The sequence below is a fragment of the Colius striatus genome, chromosome 15 (assembly GCF_028858725.1).
Source record: "Colius striatus isolate bColStr4 chromosome 15, bColStr4.1.hap1, whole genome shotgun sequence".
Taxonomy (NCBI): Eukaryota; Metazoa; Chordata; class Aves; order Coliiformes; family Coliidae; genus Colius; species Colius striatus.
The window spans coordinates 5,996,444-6,006,980 of record NC_084773.1 but is presented as its reverse complement, the minus strand read 5'-3'; the positions used below and the strand labels follow the sequence as shown (position 1 = coordinate 6,006,980).

The 10,537-nt window shown below is 37.8% G+C and overlaps 1 long non-coding RNA gene across 1 annotated transcript in view; it reads right to left on the bottom strand.

The window, feature by feature from the left end:
* Positions 1-220: 220 nt before the first annotated feature.
* The window catches only part of LOC133626864 (uncharacterized), a 30,470-nt gene continuing 20,153 nt past the window's right edge, over positions 221-10,537 (bottom strand). Inside the window, exon 3 of the long non-coding RNA XR_009819809.1 lies at positions 221-684. This is a non-coding gene — a long non-coding RNA (uncharacterized LOC133626864). The remainder of the gene's footprint in view (positions 685-10,537) is intronic.

Genomic DNA, 10,537 nt, shown 5'->3' with positions numbered 1-10,537 from the left:
CAACTTCCAGTTAATGCCAATTCCTTTATAAACTGTTTTGGATAATGTTCTGTACACTGATATTTTACAGAATAAGAGCTGTGCTTTCAAGCTTCCAAGGTTTCAGTTTACATGATAAATGGGCAAAACTCCACTCTACTGTGTGTTCAAGTCCATTACAGTATAAGATGATCTAAATATCCAAAGGAAAAGATAATATGTGTGTCTAACATACAGCTAAAAGAAACCAGAAGTAACCTCATGCTCAATGCTCAGTCTCCAAATATGGCTGTTTGCCTGTTTGTTCTTAAAGTCAAAGTTTTGTTTACAAACTGGAGGAGATAATTTTTTTCTCCACAGAACTTAAACCCATGTAATTACGTTTCAATGCTTTAAACTTTTGTGCTGTATTAACCCTAAAAGTAAATAGCACATATTGTAACAGTTTACAATGGAACTGACCAGGAGATCCAAAGCAGAGTCATTTTGTTCAAAAACAATCATTCTTCTTCTCATATGATTGTTTGGGTTGTGATTCTTCAGACTTTAAAATGAGTATCATCCCTGCCAGCACCACAACAAAGTATCTTTGAGTTGGAGTTTTCCACCATTCACAGGGGGATCAAACTGCTGCTAGACCTTCATGCATAGGGGCTTTTGATTTTCTCAAGGGCTTGAAGAAAAATCAGGTCTTCCATTTTCACCCTGGAGGACAGGAAAAGAGCACTTTCACATTCCAAATAACCTTAGGGCAAGAAAGTAGAATTTGACTTTCCCATATAATGTATGCTGTTAATGATTATATAGAGATGTACACTCATTATTACACAGAAGACTGTGACTACTAACACCATCTGAGAAAGGAGTTTCCATTAAGATTGGTATTGTATCTAATGTTTTGTGAGTCAGACTTGGTTTCTTTAAACCTCTTATCTTTACCAAGCAGACCTCAACACTTACGTGAAATTCCACCATAGATCTGTGATCCTTTCTGCTTGGTAATAACTACTTAAGGACCTTAAGATACGTGGCACTTTTGCATCTGCACTGGATCAGAAAGCAGACACACAGATTTGCTAGCATTTTCTGGAAACAGACAAGTCTTCTGACTAAATTTCACATTCATTAGTTACCATCTGCTTCCCCAACTCATCTGCAGTTCAGATTGCAGAAGGAGCTGTCTATATCATCTTTGAACTGCTATACACCAATGCAATGGTTTATTCTCAGGTAACTTATTTCACTACTAACTTCAACAATACCTACTAAATGCACCTTCCACCTAAACAAGATCTCTCTGACTCTTCAGCATTCCCTTTATAGCCATATGCCTTTTGTGAAACAACTAGCAGAGGGAAGCTGACAAACAAGCACTTGCATTGAGACACCAGCAGACTGGGTTAGTCTGTAATTTGTATTCTTACACTGTTACTCCAGGATGATTGCATAGCTATTTGCAATGCCATAAAAAGGTACAAGAGAACAAGCCCTGCCCTTCTTGGTCAGTTTAGACTCTGTAATTTGTGGCAGAAACAATACTCATATAGTAGGAGGGGTGTGATGGACCCATGCTTAGGTGTTTCATGTGTGCCAATAAAATGGAGCAAATGAGAATGTTAACCTACAGTGGGAAGGAGAAGGGTTGCTGGCAGAGCTCAGCTCTGGCAAGTCTTACAGATCATTAATCATGTGCTCTCAACTCCACAGTACAGACATGTTTTCTCCACAGCTATTCTGCATTCAAATATGGCCTTGCCCATGTCTTCCTAAGTAACGTAGTACCTTGGACTGCTCAATGTGACAGAGGCTTAGAATTATACTTCCCTTGAAGTAGCTAAAGACATTTAAGACATTTTATTCAGTGAAACCATTAGCATGATTTCTATGAATACTGAAAGCTAAATACAAAGACTTTTCTTAAATAACAGGTTTCATAAGTAATTCAAGATGCTTTTTAACATAACAGATAAAAGTAATGAAGTAAATAAGATAAGTAATGAAGCAACAGAACTAAGTAATGGAAAGCAACTTAAATGCACCTCAGGACAATTCCTGTTTCAAATACATTAACAGTCTTATAATCATACATTCTTTTATTCACCCATAATTATATCTTTTTATTTTCTTCTGTCTTTCTGATCATATTTCTTCAAACTTCAGAAAAATCAGTAGATGTTGGCAGCTAGAGAGGTACAGGTTGCATGAAAGACCCCTACACCAAGCCATCAAATATATGGCAAATAAAGGTAAATTAATGAAGTTAAATCAAAGCTAAAATCTGCCCAGAATCCCTTCCCTTTCAGTTTTGTCCATCTTTATCCAACTGCCCTAAAAAAATAAAACCAGCACAGATGAGTGTATAACTCCACAAGGAAAATACAGTAATGCTCACAAAATTCATAGCTAACTTAACGGAGGATATTAGTCAGGCAGAAAGGCAATTTATGAAGGAAGTGAAAAAGAATTAAAAACCTGTCTGATGGAACAGGTACATTGTGAGGAGGTAGAAAATGGTTTCAGAAATTTCATTCTGTCTATGGAGATTACTGAAATAGACTTTAGTTAAAAAATTAAGTTACAGGTTTTGTTCCACATATCACTTAAATACATTTATGACAAAAAGAGTTCAAAGCTGATGATGCCTTAGAGTATTTATTTTCTAATAAATTCAGTATCTCAGATCTGCTTCCTACCATGTTATAATCAAAATTACCAAACTACAAGACAATCTTTTGTATAAAATTTGTGATACATTAAAGGTGTAACATTAATACCATTTTCTTCTCCAACCACTTATTCAAATCCTTGCAACAAGTGCTCCTCAAATATTGCCAAGAATCTTTTCTGCAGTTATCACCATCTCTCAAGGAACAGTACTTTTTTTGAAGAAACAAATAATGTATGAATAGTACAATATCAGCATTAACACAGGGCTGACTCCAGGAAACAGAATTGAATTTTCCATTCCCAGAAAGGATGATGGTCTCAGAATCACAAGCCAAGTATTTTTGCTACATTATTTCTTATTATCATAGTTAAGTATATAAAGTCTGCTGAAAAAAAATATCTCAACACAAAAACCCACAAACCACCCCACAAACAATTCCTTTCAGAAGGAAGAGAGTGTTAGTACCACAAAGAGCATGCAATCAATTTCTTTCAGGGCAGGGATATGAGGGAGGGAGAGTGAATGAGAATGTCAAAGCTTATTCCAGTGAAAATGTAAACATACCACAAAATGAAGGGTGGGTAATTCTGGTAAATCTATCAGGAAACAGTTATCCTTCAAAAGGTTAGACTTCAAAAGGTTTGTGAAGTACCAGTATTAATTTGCATAGGTTCATAGCCTAAATCATGTGCTAAACACTCTTGAAGTGCTGCATATCTAAGACAATAGCCCAACAGTGGCTGATAACATTCCAAATGATGGAGAACAATTCTTCTGCTAGGCAGGAAGTCACCTGTATTAGAAGTTTATCTATTATTTCTTCTTTTAAAAAATCCTCACTTTGAACACTCGAAGTTCTTTCTTTCCTTTCTAACAAAGTGAACTTTGTTTCCCCAGGCAGTTGATCTATCAGGCTTTGTAGTCCTTAATTGCATTTTTAAATAGACACTCTCTGATGCACTCTGCGTGGTGAAACATTCTCACTATATATAAAGAAATGCTGTGCTAAAGTAACCCACTGATTAGTACCTCCACAAACAGCAAGAAGCTGTTTTCTAATGCCAAGGGAAAAGATAGGATGGGAAGAACTATATGACTGTACAACATAGAATAAGCAAAAAGCCATTAAGCCTCTTCATAGTGCTCCTGAAATAGAAAACTCACTCAAAACAAGAGATGCCCTGGCTTTTGGATACTCTGAAAACAAGGGTATTTTGCTTGTGCACCTAAGGTGTTTTGTATTCTACCTCCCTGTTACTCAAAGAACTGGAAGCCTTCACAAATGCTGAGACAACAATAATAGGATCATGGTAGAGATAAGAGATTCATCATTCAGGCTCCACAGGAACCCAAAGCGTAATATTAAGGAGAAACTGCAGCCCAAGTTCCACTTAGCTCTCTGGCTCAATGCTGCAACTCTAACAGCTTCAGCCCAAGGATTTCTCATTCCTACCTTTGGAAGAGTACAACTTCATACACATTTTCAAACCAGGACTTCTGCAAATATTACTCGTGTTTTATGGATCTGCACTCTGTCAGGCCAGCAGGGATAGATTAGCTGAGAAGTACAGCAAGTAGAAAACATCCATGTATGAAAAACACCATGGTGAAATAAATTGTTGAATTAAAAAAAAAGAGAGATAATCTAAAATCACCAAACAATTTTTTTCCTATCTTAGAAAGATTAGCTTTTCAGGATGAGGAATTAAGCCTCTGTTAGCATTTCCAACGTGGCCTTCTAGAAACTGCTTTAGAAAAAAGGTTAACCTGGCCTGTCAGTTTGCACTCACTCTGTTATATGAAAACACTTTGCTACCCACAACAGGAACTGTCCCTCTCTGATAGGATAACACAGCAGGAATACACAAGACACATGAAATGCAATGGTATTCACTATGAACAGTGGAGCTCTTCCCAAAATTCACTCTGGTAGGTTCTTTCATTCCCTTAAATATTTAACCAACAACTAATGAGCAACAATTTGAAAAATCAAGACAAAACCCAAAACACTCAAAGACAACACTTTATGATCATACCTTGTACATTAATATATCATTTTAGCTAATACATTGACTCCACTTATGAGAAATATTCATATATATATTAATGTTTTCTGTAATGTCAGACTCCCAATAATTGGTGTTACTTCTTAATTTACACTTTATCTAAGGTGTCACAATTTTTTCCTTCTAGCCTATTTTACCTGCATTATTCTGACAGACACAATGTCCCTCTTTCTAACAGAAGAGATCAAAGCTCTGCTTTCTAAATACAGAAAGGAATCTTCACATTCAGTCTAGTCAGATGCTGAAATGGACACAACTACCACAATTTCCAGATGTCTTCCAGCACTGGTGATAGTTTTCCAGTGACTGAACAAAGATACAGTGAGACTCTTCCATGAAAAATGGAAACTGAAACAATGTCATGAACCCTAATAAAGGTCCCACACAGTTTTGGGCCACATTAGTAGCAAAGTAGCTTAAGCAGCTTGAACTGGTTCATCTGTTGTGCCCACATGCAGCAATGGACAGAACTTATAGCAGACCAACTTCATAGAGCTGTGCTGTAAAGGGGATCACTGACAGGAACTGTGTTTAAAACGTTAAAAAAACAAACAAAAAACCCACTCAGACAAATACTTGTGGTTTCAACAGCTCAGTATAGAGCAACACTACACTAATCACCCCTGCAACAGGTGTGAAGAGTCACTGAACTGAGATAATAATAATAAAGCTGTTAGGGCAGGTCTGCCAACCAAGTCAGAAGCTCACCAAAATAACTTTATACCATCTCAGCAAGTGTTGCTGTTACTACAGTAAAGGCATAAACTAGCTATTATTATTATCCTATGTGATGGACATTAAGCTGTCTCACCCTACAGCTCCTCTGCTGTAACAGGAAGGTAAGTCATCTGGTTTAGTTCATAGAGAAGACTCTGGGAACTAGAGTGAATTCTGGATATATGAGGTCCTAGATCATGTAAAAGAAAGAGGGGTTTTTAATGTCCAACAGGTAGCAAAACGAAAAAAAAACACCTTTCCAGATGCACTCTTTTGATCTTAGCTCTATTTTGTTTGTGATTCTGAATGATCAAAATATGAATTAAGGGAGCTGGAAATACAGGCACAAAGTACCTCATTTTATAACAAACCCTGTGAAGTTTGCTTCCTAAGTGCACAGCTTCATCTGATCAGAAAGGACTAAACTTAATAGATCACATTTTGTTTTGTGAAAGAATATTCTCACTAGAGAATGAGATAAAACACACCAGCTCATCCCTACATTCCAGCTGGACTTCGGAAAATGACAGGCTCCATCTTACTCACTGACAAAACAGCCCTTGTGACTTTGATATTATGGAAAGTTGCCAACACTCCAATAAGTTCTTAATTCCTAGCTTTAAAATGCCTCAAACTAACAATTTCAGTAATTGTGTGGTGTGGGGGGCAAAAGGTATAACGCTTGCCTTTTACTTTGCTTTTACCTCTATTGCTCCAGCTAATAATGTTGTCAACTGTAGTTAGTGACATTAGCACTTGACCTCAGAAAATTGCAATTCAAAAATGCACTTAAGTTTTCTGTTCTCTTCCCTCCTCTAGGAATAGATTCTGTTGAAAGTAGACTAAAAACTACTGTCATTTTGTTACTCAAAGGTTTAGGGCCAAAGTGAAATAAAACAACATCTTGTGGCACTCAAGTACAGTCATTCATTTGTCAAAATTTGTGTTTCATCTCATTGTCCCCTCTGCTTCAGGTAGCACTAATTTCCATCTTCTTTACTGTACATACCTGTCCCAGTACTTTGCTACCAAAATATGAACAGGGAAGTCTGAAAGCAGTGGCATTATGACAAAAAGTATCTGTAGAAAGGCACAGGGAAGGAAAGAGGGCACCATGAATCTTAAAGCAAATGACAGCACAGACAGAACTCTTCTCAGAATCCTGAAGCACAAATGACAGGGGAAATCTTTCCTTCACATATTAAGAATATGCAGAATTTCAAATGTTTTGTTTCAACTACAGAATACGAGAAAAGGTGGGAGCCAGAGAGAAATTCTTCCACCCAGACTTAAGCTGTTAGAATGGAAAACAGGAGAAGAAATCAAAGGGAAAAAAAAAAGAAACCATGATAACATCATATGACTCACAAGCTTTAACAAACTGCCTTCAGAAATAATGTTGGGCATGCTAAAGGCTCCCTTGTCTTCCTCTTTTCCACTTATACATCCCAAGATTTGCTGCAAAAGGAAACACCGATATTTTCATCCAAATCTTTAGGGAGAATCGGCTTCATGTTTTTGCAGCTGCACTTGCCAGAACATTATTCCCACCAGTCTCTTGGCTCTTTGCTCATATGTCCCATAGTTCAGATTCCTCTAAGGATAACTGTCAAATCTCCATATTAGTCCTCGGAACAGAGAGATATAACTCTAACAATAAAGATTTCATATGATTCTCACTTCTTGCAGTTGGTATAGCTCCTGCTCTACAGCACTGCCAAAAGAACCCAACACAGCACAGTGACCAAGTCAAAACCATGAACTTCTTATGTGTTTCTCTTTCTATTTCAGGATCCAGAAGCCATTAGCACTACATACAATCTGTCCAAAGCAGCAGATGGGTACATATGCCTTGAATTTAGAAGCTGCTCACATGAAGCTGCACTGGGGCTTTTAGCAGTTCCTTCACAAAGCTGAGTGCAGAGCAAGGCACAACAAAGAGAGTATTTTCCTTTGCTCTCCTTGGCAATATTAAGTACATTTGTCCTGTCGGTGCTGACAGAAAAGTCTTGCAGTTTTTACCCATAATAAGATTGTACTTCATTATAGAGAGGTTTACTCTGATCTATAATGCTTGTCTAACACTTCTACATCTGTAGGGACACTCCAACGTCAAAAAGACTTGTTTACTGTGCTGACCTACACTCTACAAGCTTGTAAAAAGTAACCAGTGTTTCACAGCAATTAAAACCACACACAAAATACAGTGCAAAGAACCAGAATGTTCTTCATTGCAGGTCCATTTGGTTTGAAATAAAAAATGAGTGGAAGCACACTTCCTCCACATTGTGACAAAGTCCTTTAGAAACTCTCACTGGCTCACATACACATTAGAAGTAACATTTTAAAAATCAAAATAGTCTTGGTTGCCTCTGCAGCATTGAACTGCATAGAAATGCAGTTCCGTGGCACACAACACCTTGGCAGCCTCAGAACAGGTGTCAGGCAGGAATATCAACATTAGCAGCGGCGAGCTGCTCTCTCTCAGATCCACTGCCCAGGTACTGAAACCAAAATAGCGCTCTCTGTATTTATAGCCCCACAAGGCACTCCAAAAGGTTTAGTCATCAGTGTGGACCATAGACACACCCCTCCAAGAGATAAAAATACTTGACTGTTAAGGACTCCTGAACCAGATTTGGTGACTGATGTAGTACTATTCATCAGCAGCACACACTTTATTAGCTCAACCTTCCCCTGTATTTATTTAACCCGTAATATGGGAGTCCTCCTTAACTACTTGCCTTGAGCACAGCTAATGATTACGGGATGAATGGAGATAACCCTTGACTCTAAACAACTCTTGTCACCTCTTGTTTACAAAAGCAATTGACAAAATTGCTTTCCTAGCTCCTACAACACACAGCAAGTCACACAAAATGAATTCTTAGATGACAGTGACGAGGTCACTTGAGCCCTCTGTATCACTTAATCCTAAGTATATACACTCACCCAGCCAGAAGAGCAGAAAATATCTTGGCGTTCCTCAAAAATAAAGTGAAACTTGACCCTTGCTTCAAATAAGTGGCAGCAGGTTGCACACCTGGTAAAATGTTCCAAAATTAAAACTTCAAATGGTAACAAATCCTGAGTTTTACATGGACTCATATATTAAGCCAGGTTTTAGCAGAATCAAAGGGCTTAAAAAAAATTCAATCCATGAAATCACCACAAACCAAAAGGCCCACCTGGTGAAACCTTTCAAACCCTGTTTTAAAGTTTTATGAAAAACTCATGTGGAAGTTTCCAGCTTGATGACAGCACAGACTGCATTAATCTGGGCTTTCCACTGTTCTTTGAAGGAGTATACCAAGATATTTTCAATAAATCACAGCTGGTACATTGGCAAACGAACAGCTAAAACACATATGAAGCAAGTGATTCCATTTAATCTCCTGCAGAATATCTAGTTCTTTCTTTTTTAGTGAAAAATATAGAACACAGATCTCAGCTTTTGTAAAAACTTATGTCTAAAAACTCCTGGTGGTATCGAAAGTTCTACTGCTTAGCTGCAATTAACTGTGATTTCAACTGCCTAAAATAATCCTGAGAATAAGTACTCTGGGTCCTGTTATGATTGCCTCTCCTTCTTCTGTTTATGTGCCAATGGATAAAAAGCATTTGAGATCAGCATGGGGAGAAGCAAAGCAAAACCCAAACAAAAAAGAAAACACAGATGGACTCATCACCTATTTCCCTGGAATATTCACATTTTTCTGTTCCTTGTCATGCTCTAGAAAAACATTAAAGTAGAACTAAAGGCATGTAATTCAAAACAGGAGTATTAGAGGAAAAGCTACTTATTTCTAAGAATCTCTATTTACCAAATCATTGCTTTCAAACAGTGGTACTGTAGAATACCTTCAAACCAGGACAGTGGGATGAAATACTAGGTAATTAAACAAAAGATTGTCCGAAAGCATCTCAATTATTTCCCTAGGCAGCACTGCTTTAAGAGTATCTTTGCAGAATGCCCTCAGATAAAGAGGTCAGTGACTAATTTCTGTTGCATATTAAGGACAGGGTGACAGAACACTGGAAAGGTACACAATGAGCAATCTAAATAAATTTTCTGACTGGTCACCTCAAATAGCAAGAGAAACTGAATCAGAATATAAATAGGCAAAACCTCTTCATGTTGGGGATTAGTTCTGATTTTGCTCCTTTACAGCCAAATTGCTTAACTCTACTAATTTGTATTTCTCCTGCTGACAGAAAAAGTTGACATCACATATAAGGAAGGCTTGAGAATCCACTTTTCTTTTCATAAATGATCTAAGCTGCAAGGTGGTTGTGTTGAATTTGCAACTGTGCACAAAGGTGCAGTTTAGTTCATATCTGATACAAAACATTTTTTATTCAGCAAAGAACTGTCTCAGAAAGGTTTCCTGGACATTGCTCTGCTCAGAATAGTGTCAAAAGGGCATAGACTTAAAGAATCTTTTCCCACAAGGTGTGTCCTTCCCCGGGTTGTCATCCGACAGACACATAAGAAACACCCACTGACCACAGGACAGAATAGCTTAAGGGACAAAGGTGACAGCTGTACAAACATATTTTCAATGCCAGGTTTACCCAGAAGAGTGAAACACTTGGTTCTTGACCTTCTGAAGCCATCATATAGAAACTCTCTCTCCGTTTCCAGCAAAACTCAAATTCAGAGAGCTCCAATATCTGACTTCATAGAGAAGCCAAACATCTTGTAAAAATGAAGAAGTCAGATTTTGCCTGTAGCAAATTTTACAAAACCTCTTGACACTGCTTAAAAGGCTGGTTTGGTTTTGTTTTCTGTGTTTCTACCTCTTGGCTCTTGCTCACAAATACTTGGGCAGATCTCAGTTTTAGCATTCAAATTACAAAGTATCCATGGTGTGTTTGACACAGCTCCAGTACAGCAATGTCATGCAGGCTTCCCTGGGCTGCAGAACAGCAGTCACCAGAGTAAGCCAGGATGCAGTTTGCAACTTCTCTCCAGCAGTGATTCGGAGTAGAAAGAAAAGGAGAAAGATGTAACCTAGAGGGGTGAAGCTTTGTCTCTGTTTGGTGTACAAGGGAAAATAAACTCACTTATTAAAAGAATTAAACCAGAAAGAATTAATTTAGCACA